The 14558-nt window shown below is 33.8% G+C and overlaps 1 pseudogene; it reads left to right on the plus strand.

The window, feature by feature from the left end:
* Window positions 1–8835: 8835 nt before the first annotated feature.
* On the plus strand, window positions 8836–13111 carry LOC149373187 (kynurenine formamidase-like; annotated as a pseudogene).
* The last annotated feature ends 1447 nt before the right edge of the window (window positions 13112–14558 follow it).

Genomic DNA, 14558 nt, shown 5'->3' on the forward strand with positions numbered 1-14558 from the left:
GCAAAGCAAAAATTGTACAAAATCCATTGAAGTGATGAATTTTTCAGCATTTTGTAACTATTATTTTCCGTGCATAGCATTACTTTTAATATCTTGTACAGCAATTCAAGTTTTTTTTAAATAGCTTTATTTGACTTTTTTCATAAATCCCTTTTAACTTTCTAGGAGATTGATATGATGAAAATAGTGATAATGTTGATGGTTAACTAATTTTAAAGTTTCAACGTTATTATGCTAGTAATTTTACACTAAAAGATGGTAGAGAACTACTTGAGGAAAAAAAATAAAGTTCATAAGCCAAGCTTGAAAATGTTAGAGGAATCGTAAACTTAAAAATGTATGAAATGTAAGTAAAGTTGAATTTTCTAGATTTTTTGAACATCTGATTTGTATCAGTTGGAATACTAATTTCAAAGTACATTATATCACCTTTTTAATTCCTATTTTATGGAATAAATTTATAATAAAAGTAGTAGAAAAATAACTGTTTCGAAATTTATTCTTAAGAATAAAAAAAAAATGATAAAGTATTTTCTTAAGTCAGCGTAGCTATTAGTAACATTTTTCTGGTTTTTTCTAAAATTACTCGATAAAAAAAAGTTTGGTAATGATAATTAAATTCAAGCAAGATGAATTAAGTCAGAGTGGTTTTTATAAAGGTTTAGCGCTAGTTTTATTAATAAAAAAAAAAAAAAAAAAAATGATTCTGAAATAATTTTTATTACAAATTTTTACTTTAACATGCACAAAACTGCCTGTATTGTCCTCACACATAAATAAAATTCAAGCTATTCTTTGACAATATTTTTTTAACACAGCTTATAAAGAAGACAGGGGTAATTTTACTTGTATTTTTTTTTAGGGGACCATTGTAATAATAATAATAAGCAAAGAAATGATAACAACAGAAAAAATTATTTACTTTTTTATATTACGTCAATGATAGCTTTTAGTTTTATATTATGCATTTTTTGCTTCTTTTGTGTCAAAAAAGTACTTCATTTAAAAGGTAATAAGATGATTGTAATAAGAGCGAGATAAATGTACATCTGAAAGAGCGAGGATTTAGTCACGTACTTACTTGTTAACTCGATTCTCGTGACGCAAACAACGACTTCCAGAAACTCCTGCGATGAAGCTGGGCACGGCTGGAATGGACGATCTTTGGATGCTGGAAGTTGTGTCTTCTAGAGTTTCACAAGACAGTTTTTACCGAAAAATACCTATAGGTAAATATAAGTAACACTATAACACTATAGTTTAACGATAAGGTCCTTCGTATAAGTGTATCGGAAACGTTGAGTACGGTGATTACTTTGGATTGAGGTGTTGTCTAGCTGACGGACTGCGAGACAGTGACGTGTTAGGGCTATGCCTTGAAGGGCTTGGAATCCCCTTTTCCACTTCCAAAATTTCCTGGCCTTAAAGTGGGGAAAAGACACGCCCATCGACACAGTCAACCCCTTCCTAACTTCCCCTTATTTTATCTGTATTTCCCAAAACAAACAAAATAGAAGCCAATCTATGTTGGACAGGTCACAAAGGAACAAATACATGACAAAATTGAAAGCAATGCATCATATAGGCCTTAAGCTTCTTTCTACTGGAGATTGAATATTTCTAACCAGTAACTTTTCGACAGCATATTTTGCATATTTTTAAATATTTAACTATCAAAATTATGAGTAACGCAAAAAATTAGTTACTATCTATAGTTACTTATCAAGTAATAGACTAATTTATTCACAGCAGTTTATTGGTTATATTTTGATTTGTTTATGTTTATAATTTTAAAAAAATTTTATGAATTTTTAGCGTAAGTAACTTATTTAACAATCGCGAATAATATATCAAGCAAAATACTGATTATTCTTAGTCCACTAAATAATATAAACCATTTATTTCAGTAGTTGTTCTGACAAATTTATGTGTAATTAGTACTTGATAATCTATTATAACTAATTATAACTAGGTAGTCCATTGGGTTCATGTTAAAGTAAAAAAGATTTTTTTTTATAAGTTGTACATCATACTTTTTTTACGCTTTGCATTGTAGATTGTCCACCTAACGTGAAATTCGTTAAATTTAAGAATGAACAAAATTTTGTAAGTAGCATGATTTTTGGGTTTTTTATGCGTTTTAGAAATTCGATGTTCAATTATCGCTGCACGTAAAAATATGGTTGTAAGTTTTATTTCATGAAAAGTAATTACTGTCATTGTTGTATATTTTGCTTCAGTATAAGTTGGAATTTTAGTGAGCAATAGTATACAATACCTTCGTTGACGTCATATGTGAAAAGTATTTTTTTACGATGCACAAAGATCTGAACTAAATTACTAAGCTTTATTGCCTTTCTGCTATTTAACATATCATTGTGCATTATTTGTTCCATAAAGCTATAAGACTTAAAATAATAATTTTTCAAGAAAAAGTATCTTAAAACGAGGTTGTACACGTACCAAATTTTTTGTTTTAAAAAGGGTGGTATTTATAAAAAGTCATGATCAGTTAAAATTCTATTATATACTCTAGAAGAAATCAACTTTACCTTTCATGAGTTTCAAGATTAGAAAGTCTGTGATATTGTTTGGAAAAAAATTTGTGCTTCTATATGCTTTCAGATCCTAATGAATAGTATAGGTACGTATGTTACAAGGACACTAACAATTATGTATGGATTTATGCTCTAAAGTAAATGTGGTTTTTGCTTGTTTTTTTTTTCGTAAAATATTTTTTTAATGTTAATTTTCAGCAGTCTACACTATGGGACAATGTATTTTATACATCAATGCATGTATGCGTGTAGTAAGTATTTTAACAAGCAAAATCATTTTAAAATCAGGGTAAAAAATGACATTTATATCCAACGCGTTATTGTTCATGACTCCATGATATGCTTTACTTATCTATTCCGTATGTGATTTTAAGTGTCGGTTAGCTGAAATTGTTGTAAGCAAAGCCCCTTGATCGATCAATTTGAATATTCATGTATCATCCTGCATCAGCTGTCAAGCCGCAAAATTTTTCTAGCTTTAAGCTATAAATATGAGTAAAATTAAGAAAAAGTGCCAACACCCACTTGGTCGTAAATACAGTAACAAATGTTATAAATATTGTACAGGAAATTCTCTCAACGCACCCACATTTTTGTCCTGCAGTCAAGAACATATATAATTATAATGGCCCCTACGCTTTTAGAAACGTTTCCCCAAGTTTTTCCCTTCCAACGTCTAAAGTTTCCTGTAATCTATGTATACTTTTCGGCATAAAACAAAGTATAGCGACACTCGGTATACAGTATTGAGCCGAAGAAGAACATTTTGTTCCCTCAAATATCGCGTGTCAGTACTGACGCGTTAATGTGGATGACAATTCAATTTTATCACCTTCTACTACGCAGCTCCGCTTATAATATATTTATTAGTATTCGTATGTGTCCTGCGCGTTTTTTTGTTTCACGTTTATTTTTTTTTATGATATGTTTTTGGTATCAAGCACTGAGCCATTGGTAAGTACATTATGTTATTGATCGAACGCTTTCTTTTGGGTGTTTGTATGAAATCACAAGCCAATCATTCATTTGTGCGTGTACTTTTTTATATTCGATGCTAATGTATGTTCAGGAAAAACCAAAAAAATTAAAGTATGATATTGACCGCAATCTTAAAATAAGTAACAAAATATCTTATGTATTTGTGCAGCATATACAGTAAGAAATACAAAGAAATATATTTGGATAGGATTCTGATGCTTGAAAAAATGTTTATGGTTACATTATAATTGTAGTTTTATTTTTAACTGAACTTTATCTTAGTAATCAAACAAAAATTTCTGTTGCAACAATTTTGTTTTCTACAGTACCACATATTTTACTGTACTTTTTTAAAGATGAAAACATTTATGTATCCAGACGTAAAATTTTAGGTCTGGAAAATGTGAATTTCAAACAGTTTTTAAATAATTTGTTACACAAGTGCAAGGGATTTAAGTGGATCCTCGTTATTTGTAATAAAAAAAGGCCTCGAATTTTTTTTTTTCTACCTTATTTTTTTTAATTAGTTCTCATCATACAACGAGAAATATTTCACAAAATAAATCTTTGTAGGTGCGCGGGATTTAAAATATTAATACCTAAGTATGAAATAAATAATATATTGGGCCATTTCCAATATCAGGACTACCACCACCATACCGGGTTAATCCACCGTAGGAGCACATAGCTCCAACAAATATATTGCTAGGAAGGGGTAAACGGTACAGTTACTGGTGCCACGTATTTTCTTGAAGCAAATCAGAGCTACTATCACTCCTACCCTTTGAATATTACACCCAATCTGCTTAAACTCAAGAGCTTTTTCCTCCCACCCTACGTGTGTTAACGCAACCTCGACCAAGTGTCTTTTTCCCCTGCGACAACAAGTTTTGGATATTTTGGGACTCTTCTTCTATTATTTTATTACTATTTAAGATATATATTGATCTTGAGTTTGTCGTACGTAACTTAGTTTTTAAGAGACAGAGTTTTTTACAGAAAATCGTTTAAAAAAAAAATGAGCAATTTTTAAATACACGTAGACACAGTATTCGGCAGTACTTGACATACGAAAGGAAAATTTCTGTTAGGGGTAATAGGTGACTTAATTTTTAAAATATTTAAGCTTTAGGGGATGAACATATTTTTAAAAGAATGGAAAGTTCTAGTTTTCATTAAGACTTTGAAGTCGTTTGCCATTCAATGATTTTTGCCAACGATTTCACATTCAAAGAGAACTTATTTGATTGATGAGATCTTACTAATTTTTTAGTAAAAATGTTGTAAAGTACTTGAAATATTTGTTGGCACGAAAAAAATATTTAGTTGCTTTACTTTAAGTTTTGGAAAATGTTTATTGGTGTGGGTATAATTCCTACGGTAACAGGATGTATACAGATATCGTTACTTGTAATAATTTCGTGTTACCACAGAAATTAAACCCTCCCCAAGTTTTTTTTGCAAAAAAATTGATATTTAGCTAGCAAAAGTAATACAAAAATTTATTTTAGATTACTTTTTATCGTGATGGTTATACAAAATTTCGAATAAAGCTCATATGTACATATACTTATTCTGTGAAGTATAGAATATTTAAAAAAAAAAGTAAAAACAATGACTTTGTCTCTAAACTGATTGCACTTTACATCTTATCATTCGACTGGCATTGTTTGTTACTATGTATTATAGAAATTAATGATGCATTTAATCGATGTAGCAAAAACTTGTACATGTTTCACTGATTGGACCAGAAGATGGACTTCATGAAGAATTGAGACTTCGTTTCTAGAAGAAGTGTATATTACTCGTTTTTTGTAGGAAAAATCGCAATAATTGAGGGATACTTTACCACGGATTGTAAGGGGGCAGTTCAAAATTCTAATTGCCTTTAATCTCCAAATGGCAAGAAAAAAATACTGTAGTGTAGAAAAATCATCTCAGTTCTCCGTGAAGTGTTGTTGTAGTGCCTGTGTCTTCTTAAGCGCTGTAAAAATAATTTGTAGAGCAATTTTCATAAATATGAGTCACAGAGTAGAATTACCAAGTAGTAAATAATAGTAAATACATTTTACTTTATTGTTCTTTTGCATTTCTATTTTAATAAATTATTTTTACAAAATGATGTATTAGAAGTAGTAGTTATTTAAATTGCCGTGATAACACTAAGTCTACCCCAATATGCTACAACACAAACCAAATGATGGAATGACAAAATGAACTAAGCTGGGCTTTTCTCGAGCGCAAAAATTCAAATGTTATAAATATTTGTGGTTTCAATTTTTAAGAATTCTAGCAGTTGAAAGAATTCTGTTGTATCTCTTTACGAAAATCCATCGATGTGATGTAAATTTTGTGTTGCGTAAAAAATTTTATTGCTCATAAACACACAAAAAAAAAAAAAAAAAAAAAAAACAAGAGAAAGGAAGGATTGAAGTATTGAAACTACAATTGTTTACGAAACATGAAATAAATTTTCAAAAGGTATTTTTCACTTGAGGGAAACAAGTTAATATCATACAAAAGTTGCGTTGACTTTCTTTTGTATTGATTTTTTTCTCTAGATTCTTTTTATTCACTGATGTAGAAACATTTTATTGAATGTAATCGTTTCTTCACTATGTAATGAAAGCACTATCATTAATAATTGATTTGTAAATGGTCAGTCAGAAAATTGACTTAATTTTTGTAATGTATTCATTAAATAATAATTAAAAATAATTTTCGTCGAAGTAATAATAAATTCTATTTTTACTGACTTATTGTATCGATTTGAAACTAGTACGTAGGTACCATCCATACCAAGTTAAAAAAAAAAAAAAAAAAAAAAAACCAAGTACAAGTAGCACTCCGGGAGTGCAGGCAGAAGTGAAAACTTTAACTTATGGCGCGTTGGGCACTTTTTTGGGTGAGCATTCTTAGGTGCACTCGCGACATGAGAAATTGTACATAAAAAACTAAGCTTATCAAAGCAATGTGGGCACTTTTTGAATGGACATGAAGTATAATAATATAGAAACTATATTCGAAGGAAGTGGTTTTATTTAAATGAGTAAATATTAGTAAATAGTAAATACAAAATTTATCAATTTTTTTAACACAATACCATAGCAGCAACACAAGTCAAATGAAATATTTAAATAAATAAATTTTTCGTTTAATATTCATTTATAAAATAAGTATAAAAAACTCTCAATCTCGTCTGTCACGAGGGCACGAACTAATGTTTATGCAAAGACTGCGTATCAGCGTTGGTCTAAGAATTATTCCACGCTCACAATTCATGCTTAATCGCACATAGCGCCGCTGACTGGATCCTACCGAGAACTACTTCGCGTAAGAATTCGAATTTAAAATCGTTTGATTTTTCCAACAGACAGTAGGTGCAGGAATTCAAATTCGAAAGAATTTTTGGTATACTATTTATGTATGTTATCATACAACATTATCCAATATTTTTAGGCATTAATTAGCCAATACATACAAAGATTTCTTTCGAATTTGAATTTCTGCGCCTACTGTCTGCTGAAAAAATCATACGATTTTGAATTTTAATTCTCGCGCCAAGTAGTTCACGATGAGATCCAGGCAGCAGCGCTATGTGCGATCAAGCATGAACTGTGAGCGACAGTGATTGTGGAATAATGCTCAGACCAACCAGTGTTGCGTGAGGAGGATATGATTTTGCATTTTTATCACTAGGACCAATAGCTACAGATCCTAGTGAGAAAAGTGCAAAAGCTAAATAGAAGGGGGAGGCCAGTGGTTCTCCCCAAATTTGGCTGGCAAACTTGTGGGAAATTCCAATTGGCGATTTGGTGCAAGCCGCAAATACCCAGATAACTCGACACATAATAACTTACATGCACAATAACTTGATGAACTAATTCCAAGCTATTTAACCCAATAACCTAATGGGACAATAAGCAGCCTCATAAGTTTTAATGAATAATAAAATTAATTAATTAACAAAGCAAGCGCCAATCCCCACACGACCCAAGGCACTTACTGGTTGCTTTAATTATTAATGATTAATAAAATAATACCGCAAGCGCCTATCCCCACACAACCAGGGGCACTAACTGGTCGCTTACTTGAATTACTATAATTAAAATAATAACGCAAGCACCTATTCCCACACAACAAGGGAAGCTTACTAGTTGCTTTAATTATTTATGATTAATGAAATAATAACGCACGCACCTATCCCCACACAACCAGGGGCACTTACTGGCCGCTTTGTTTATCAATTAAATAAATAAAATACCACAAGCACCAATCCTCACACAACCCAGAGCGCTTTCTGGTCGCTGTGAAAATTAATAAAATTTATTAAGTAACAACGCAAGTGCTTATCACCTGACTATCCAGGATACTCACTGGTCACCACTGGTTGCGCTTAAATAATTATTTAATGCTATTTAATAATAATTAATGCTACTAGTAAGCGCCCTGGTTTATGTAGTGATTGTCGCTTGCCTTATTACTTTATTTATTGTAAAATAAGTATGCGACCAGTAAGCGCTCCAGGTTGTGTGGGGATTGGCGCTTGTTTTATTCAATTTATTTTAAATAAATAAAGGGACCAGTAAGCGCTCCGGGTTGTGTGGGGATTGGCGCTTGTGGTATTTTATTGATTTAATTAATAAACATAGCGGCCAGTAAGCGCACCGGGTTGTGTTGGGATCGGCGCTTGTGTTATTTCTCACATGTTTGCCAGTCACATTTGGGAGCACCGGTGAGAACCTCTGGAATGCCCCCTCCTTCTCTGCCTATTTGCTTATCCAACACTCTATAGATTGGTATGTTAGTGACAGTAACTTTTATGTTACTGACCGTAATTTTCACTGCGGGAATCCTCTTCATTCAACGCTGATAACTCCGTCTGCCCTGCAGAACTAACGCCATCTCTGATCGACCAAGTACAATCAATGTGCGATGTTGCCATTTAGGGTCAGCGCCGGGAAAGACTCACATTCCCCTGGGGTCGTACCATGTAACTATTTTTCAGTTCGTCGGCCTATGTTATAACATAGGCCTGCAAAGCAAAAAAAAGTTATATGATACGGACCCTGGGTGTACAAGCGTATACGCCAGGAAGAAGCCGGAGAAAGAACGCAGCACCGGAGCAAAAAGCGTCCCTGTAGTTGCTCAGTTACGTGTGCGTGGTAAGATACTACGGAGCTTCAAATAAACTGTTGGCTTTGTTCTGTATAAAACCAGAGACAAGAACCGTTTTTTTTTTTCTTTTTTTTTTTTCTCTTTTTTTTTTCGAAAGGAACGTAGAAGCAACTAAATAAAAATGCAGTCCCTCACACCAGTAAGTGCACAGGCCCATAAGGTTACTTTTTTTAAATTTATTAGCAGGTCGAAAGATTTTAAAAATGATCGATTTTTTGCAGGACCACGAGTTTAATTACATGCCGAGCCATTGGAGCAAGAGGTACGGTCCGATAGAGTTGCAAGCTCGGTTCCTCAAATCTTGTAAAGACGGTAAGCTGTAGCTCTGCTTTTAAAAAAAAGTATTTCAATTTAACGTGCGTGGGTTCTTTGACTTTGTAATTACGAGAAAATCTCGCGCTGAACGTACCATATGGATCATCTGAGCGTGCCAAGTACGATATATACCGAACCGATCTTTCGGATGGTGAAAAAAAGTTTTTGTGATTGAGTGTTCAAGTGATCGTAGATTTTATGATTTTTCGGTGGTTATAGGTAATATATTTGAACGCTTTTAGATGCACCGATTTTTATATTCATTTACGGCGGCTATTGGATGGAGTTCAGCAAGGACTCGTCGGGTTTTGCGGTCCCAAATTTCGTGGCCCATGGGATTAAAGTTGTTGTAGCTGGTTATGACTTGTGTCCAAACGGTGAGCCGATATTTTTTTATTTCCTTTTTCGTATTATTTGTGATGTGATGTAAGAATTTTAAATATATAAGAGACAACAAGTGGTATTATTAATAAAAAGTTTATTTGCTTTTCATAAAAAGTAAACAGTAAGCGTTTCAATGGATTTTCAAATTGTCGAAACTTATCTATAAAATGAGTTTGAATCATTTTAAACAATAAATTGAAAAAAGCTAAATCATACATTCTTAAATACTACATCTATTAACAAATTATCTTTTCGATTTCAGTAAGATTAACCGATATTTTTTTTTTTTTTTTTTTTTTTTCTTATATCGGGTTACCGCGACAGCCTATTGGCCCAGTCGCCGGGGCCACCCACTCACCACCTATGTGTGGGGGTGTATTGCCACACCCATTAAATCCTCTCTTTTTAATTGATACCATACAAATCATACCATGGGCACAGTGGAAGTATCTCCGGTGTAACACACCTTGTCAGTTAAGCTGACACTCTCTGCACCGGGGGGAAGTGCATCGGGTCAACTCGCCACTGTGTAGCCTGGGTCCGAAGCATCGGATCCAGGCTAATTAGCATCCCCGGAGAAGCCCCATGTTTCAGGGGCTACAACTCGCCGGTAAGGCCGGCGATCCCTGCCTGGCATCGGGCCGGCTAATCCCTACCTATTAGGCCCTAACACTGTTTCGCATTCACCCAGGCCCGAAGACCTGTGGAGCAAGGAAAAAACCCTGGAATTACTCTGAAGGAAAATTCCACGGAAAAACCCGCCCCGAAACAGCCGGGGTTACATAGGAACTTTTTCCGGTGAATACAGTTTTTTGAAAAAATCTGCACTCACCGGGAATCAAACCCACGACCCCTAGAACAGCGTTGTATTAGTAGCAAGCACGCTTACCACTGAGCCAACGCCGCTCTTCGATTAACCGATATTGTGCAGCAAATAAAATTACTGGTTGAAAAAATCATAATTTTGGCTCAGTCTATAAAATCTTAGTAAGTATAGTAAAATATATACTACTAATTTACATCAGAATAATTACATTAATCTCTGTACAAAAGGAATTGATTTTTTTTTTTTACAACGATTTACATATTTACATGATAACTTACAGAACCTGACGTTCAACTTTTTTTTATAGTCAAAACTTTTGACTGAAAGACAATTGTGTAATCAGTAGTTGTAAAAGAGTTCTTCCTTCTCCCCAGAAAAAATCTCAATCAAAGGCCAATAAGTTAATCTTAAACAGCTGCCTTGTTAAACATTGACCGCAAAAAAAGATAGACAATGATAAAAGATTTATCGATTATTAAATTTTTTTTTCATACAGCCATTCTGTCGATATTTAGTTCAGCACAAGTGGCAAGCTTCAAGGCAAGGATATCTGTAAAGGTAAATAATCTTAAAAATTTCGTACTCCGTACAGATGTATCTGGCTTGGAGGTCATAGTGCTGGTACCCATCTCGCAGCAAGTTTGCTGCATGACCACAAATGGCGAGCTTCAAAGCACAGTTGTCTAGAGCTGCTTAAGGGTCTTGTACTCATTAGCGGAATTTACGATTTGAAACCGTTGCTTTCTTTAAGTGTCAACGAGGCCGTTAAGCTCACTCCGTAAGTTTATTGCTGCAGCTTTTTCTTTAAATTTTTTTTTTTGTGCTTCTTCACAACATACAGTTATTCATGACAAGATTCTTTAAAACTTTATCAGAAGTTTTTTTTTTACACTTTCTTCGCTTTTTAACAGTTACTTTCATTGCAAACGTTGGGAATATTTTACACATTCAATATTATAATAATACTCAATTGATTTAAAAAATGACGTCCACGTTATAATGGAGCTAAAACTAGTCTCACGTCGAAGTTGCTTTACCAGGGACAAATATCACCCAATGCCCCCCCTCCCATTTCTGCTAGAAAATCATTAATACGTATCGTTTTGTCTATAACTTTTTTTCTTCCGGGTTACTGCAACAGTCCATACTGGCTTTATCGCTGGAGCCACCTACTCACTACCACTGTGTAGGGGTATATTGCTGCCCCCATTATCCAGTCACCTAATTGATGACATATTTATCATACCATGGGCATAGTTAGAGCCTTTAGTAAAAAATGTTCCTCTCAACCTGTTTTCATCGGAGAAAGTTCATATCAGGCTGATTTTTTCGTGAAATGTTCCTTTGGTGTCATTAATTAATTGGTTAGGTATGGGACACCTACGAGAGCGTCTTCTTTAGGCAAGCCCGGAGCAAAATCACTGACCGCGCAGACGTAGTATGGGAGAACAAGTGTTTTCTGACTTCAACGAATTTTTCACCCGCCTTAAGGTACTTTTCGCTCCATACGACACGCAGAACCAAATAAGAGGCAAACTGGCTGCACTGCGCAAAAGCGAACGCGAAAAAATGTTAGATTACATCAACCACACGCGCGACATTCGTGACTTATTAGTGGACAGGAAAGCTCTTGACACAAATAGGGAACTTTCTTGCGAAGAAGCCTTAGAAATTGACCGTGATGTAATCGAAGCATTGAAAGACAATATCCCGTTTTCATTACGGCAAAGGTTTCCCCCCGAGAATAACGTCAGCCCAGGCAAGATGTTCGACAACGCACTGATAGCAGAACGCGAAATGCTGAAAGATGAAGCCAAACACACGCATAACAGCAATAGCCAGCCCCGCAACGAATACCCGTACGGACTGTCACGCAACGATTAGACAAACTCAACATTCCCGAATGATCAAACCAGCGGGCCTCAGGGAAACGATCCCCACGGGGGGCCACTCCTCAACCGAGGACCGTTGACCTTCCACTATTGTAATAAGATTGGCCACATAAGGCGTGACTGTAGGAAGCTCAAGTGGGACACAGAGAACGAGAACGTGCCGAGAAACATCTACCCCTTGTCCTACGTACAAATAACTTGTTAGAAAAAAATGAGTCAAATGAAAATAATTTTTCATGTGTTTGCTTGGGGGCCCTATTAATGCTATTTATTCCTAGTGTAGTTACTTTGGCATAAGGCTAATTATAGCTTTATCAGGCAGTATATTCTTAAAAATTTTATTCCAAACATCATCAAAAGTTTAATAAATGTTGGATAAGACACGTTATACAACATGCATGTTTTTATGACTACTGAGAGAGAAATTTCATGCGACAATTTATCATTTCTCTTAATTTTAAATATTTTGATACTCTAGTCGAATAAATCAATCAAATAAGTAAAAAAATATATATATTAACTTATATACTATATAACTTATAAATTAACTATACTCGAAAATCACTTAAGCATTGATTACAGTTAATGAATTATATTTTTAGAGAAGAAAATAGTTTGTATACTTTCGCTTCAATCGATGAATCGAAAAAATTAGAAAACAACTCAGAGTGTATAAGCAATTTGAAAGTTATCCTAGCTGTAGGGGAATGCGATTCCCCTATCCTTGTCGAGGAATCCAAACGATATGCACGAGTGAGTAACGTTTTTCTTGTTTTTCATCTTTTAAACGTCAATTACATAAGAAAATGAAAAAAAGCTTTTTTTTTCATTATTTACAGAGACTCATACAATTTGTAGATAATATCGAATTCTTACTGCTGAGGAACAATATCGACCACTTTGACATAGTAGAAAATCTTACAACAAATGACTTTTTACTATCGAAAATCCTTATACACAACGTAAAAAACATTAAATGAGTAACATAAATCATAAGAAACTGAGGGAATTTATTAAATTTTTGTGCCCAAGTTAGAATTTGTAATAAATAATGTACTTTATAGGTACAAAACATTTTAATTAAAAAAAATTTTCGATATATTTGCCCGGGAGCACTGATAGGTGCTACTTGTTTCTGGTAAAGCTACCTTGGCGTAAGACTAGTTTAACTTTCATGATAGGCTGAAGTTCGTTTTTGAAACTAATTAAGTACGATTATTTAATGTTTTCAACGTTTGCAATGAAAATAATTTGCAGAAAATGGGGGAAATATTGAGAAAAAAACTTCTCATTTAATATTAAAGCTTATTACAAGCAAGACACGAAAATTTTTCATATCCTTATAAATAAATGTATATTACAATAAAATAGGGAAAAATATAAAAAAAAGCAAACACAACAAACTTACGGAGTGAGCTTAACTCTCAAATGATCGCCGATTGCTATTCCACCACTTCATCATGGTTCATATTTTCTTCAAGGGCTATTGTCTGTAAGGTATTGTATAATCACATTTTGTTACGAAATGTTGTCACATTAGTCGACTATCGATATCTCGAAGACCAATTTTTTTCTTAATTTTGATTTTTTTACTGCTAATGGGTTAGGCACCTTGGACACTTGTATACTTTACCTTCTTTCTGGAGAACACAAATCCACCACCTCCACTGGTGGAAAAATATTTTTTTTTGGTAAGTAGTCCAGATCTATGGACTCTTTTCCCGGACTTTCGGGAGAGTCCGAGGTCTCCCAAGCCTTGGGAAAGTTGCCCACACTAGCCACTCGCATCCTGGGAAAATACTTCGCATTATCGTCTACCAATTTGGGAGAATCTGAAATTTAAAGATAATGATTATGATTTATTATAATTTGTGAGGTTAGAAAATATGTTGGAAACTACAACTTGATGAGTACTACCTGGTGACGTGCAGTTATCTCCAAGGTCTATACATTCAATTTCTTTTTCTTTTATATTATTTTCAAAAGCTGTGTTTTGACATTTTAAATCATCGTTTTTCTTCATCTTTTTAGTTGGTTCTTCTTTATCTTCACGGCTGTTATGATTCTTATTGTCTTTACCAGACTCTTCTTCGTCACTGTGGAAGAACCGTTTTCGCTTACCTACTTGTGAATTTTTCTCAACTAGATGTTTCTCATGATTATCTAAATTACAACTTTCCTCAGAGAAATACATGGCTGTCGTTGATTCTTTTAATTTTTCATTGCTTAAATTCTTTTGCATATTTACATATTTTTCAAAAACTTCATTTAAATGCTTATCCGATTTTAACTTATTAGCCTGAAGAATTTTTTCAAGGTTATGGTCTTTAGATGCTGGGTCAATATATGTACCACAGGTGTCGTTGATAAAACATCCAAAATATTCTTTGGACTCCTGTATTCGACATTTTTTCAAATATTTGACAA

The sequence above is a fragment of the Copidosoma floridanum genome, unplaced genomic scaffold (genome assembly GCF_036245765.1).
Source record: "Copidosoma floridanum isolate Cflo_tuat_1 unplaced genomic scaffold, Cflo_Japanese_pri ptg000035l, whole genome shotgun sequence".
Taxonomy (NCBI): Eukaryota; Metazoa; Arthropoda; class Insecta; order Hymenoptera; family Encyrtidae; genus Copidosoma; species Copidosoma floridanum.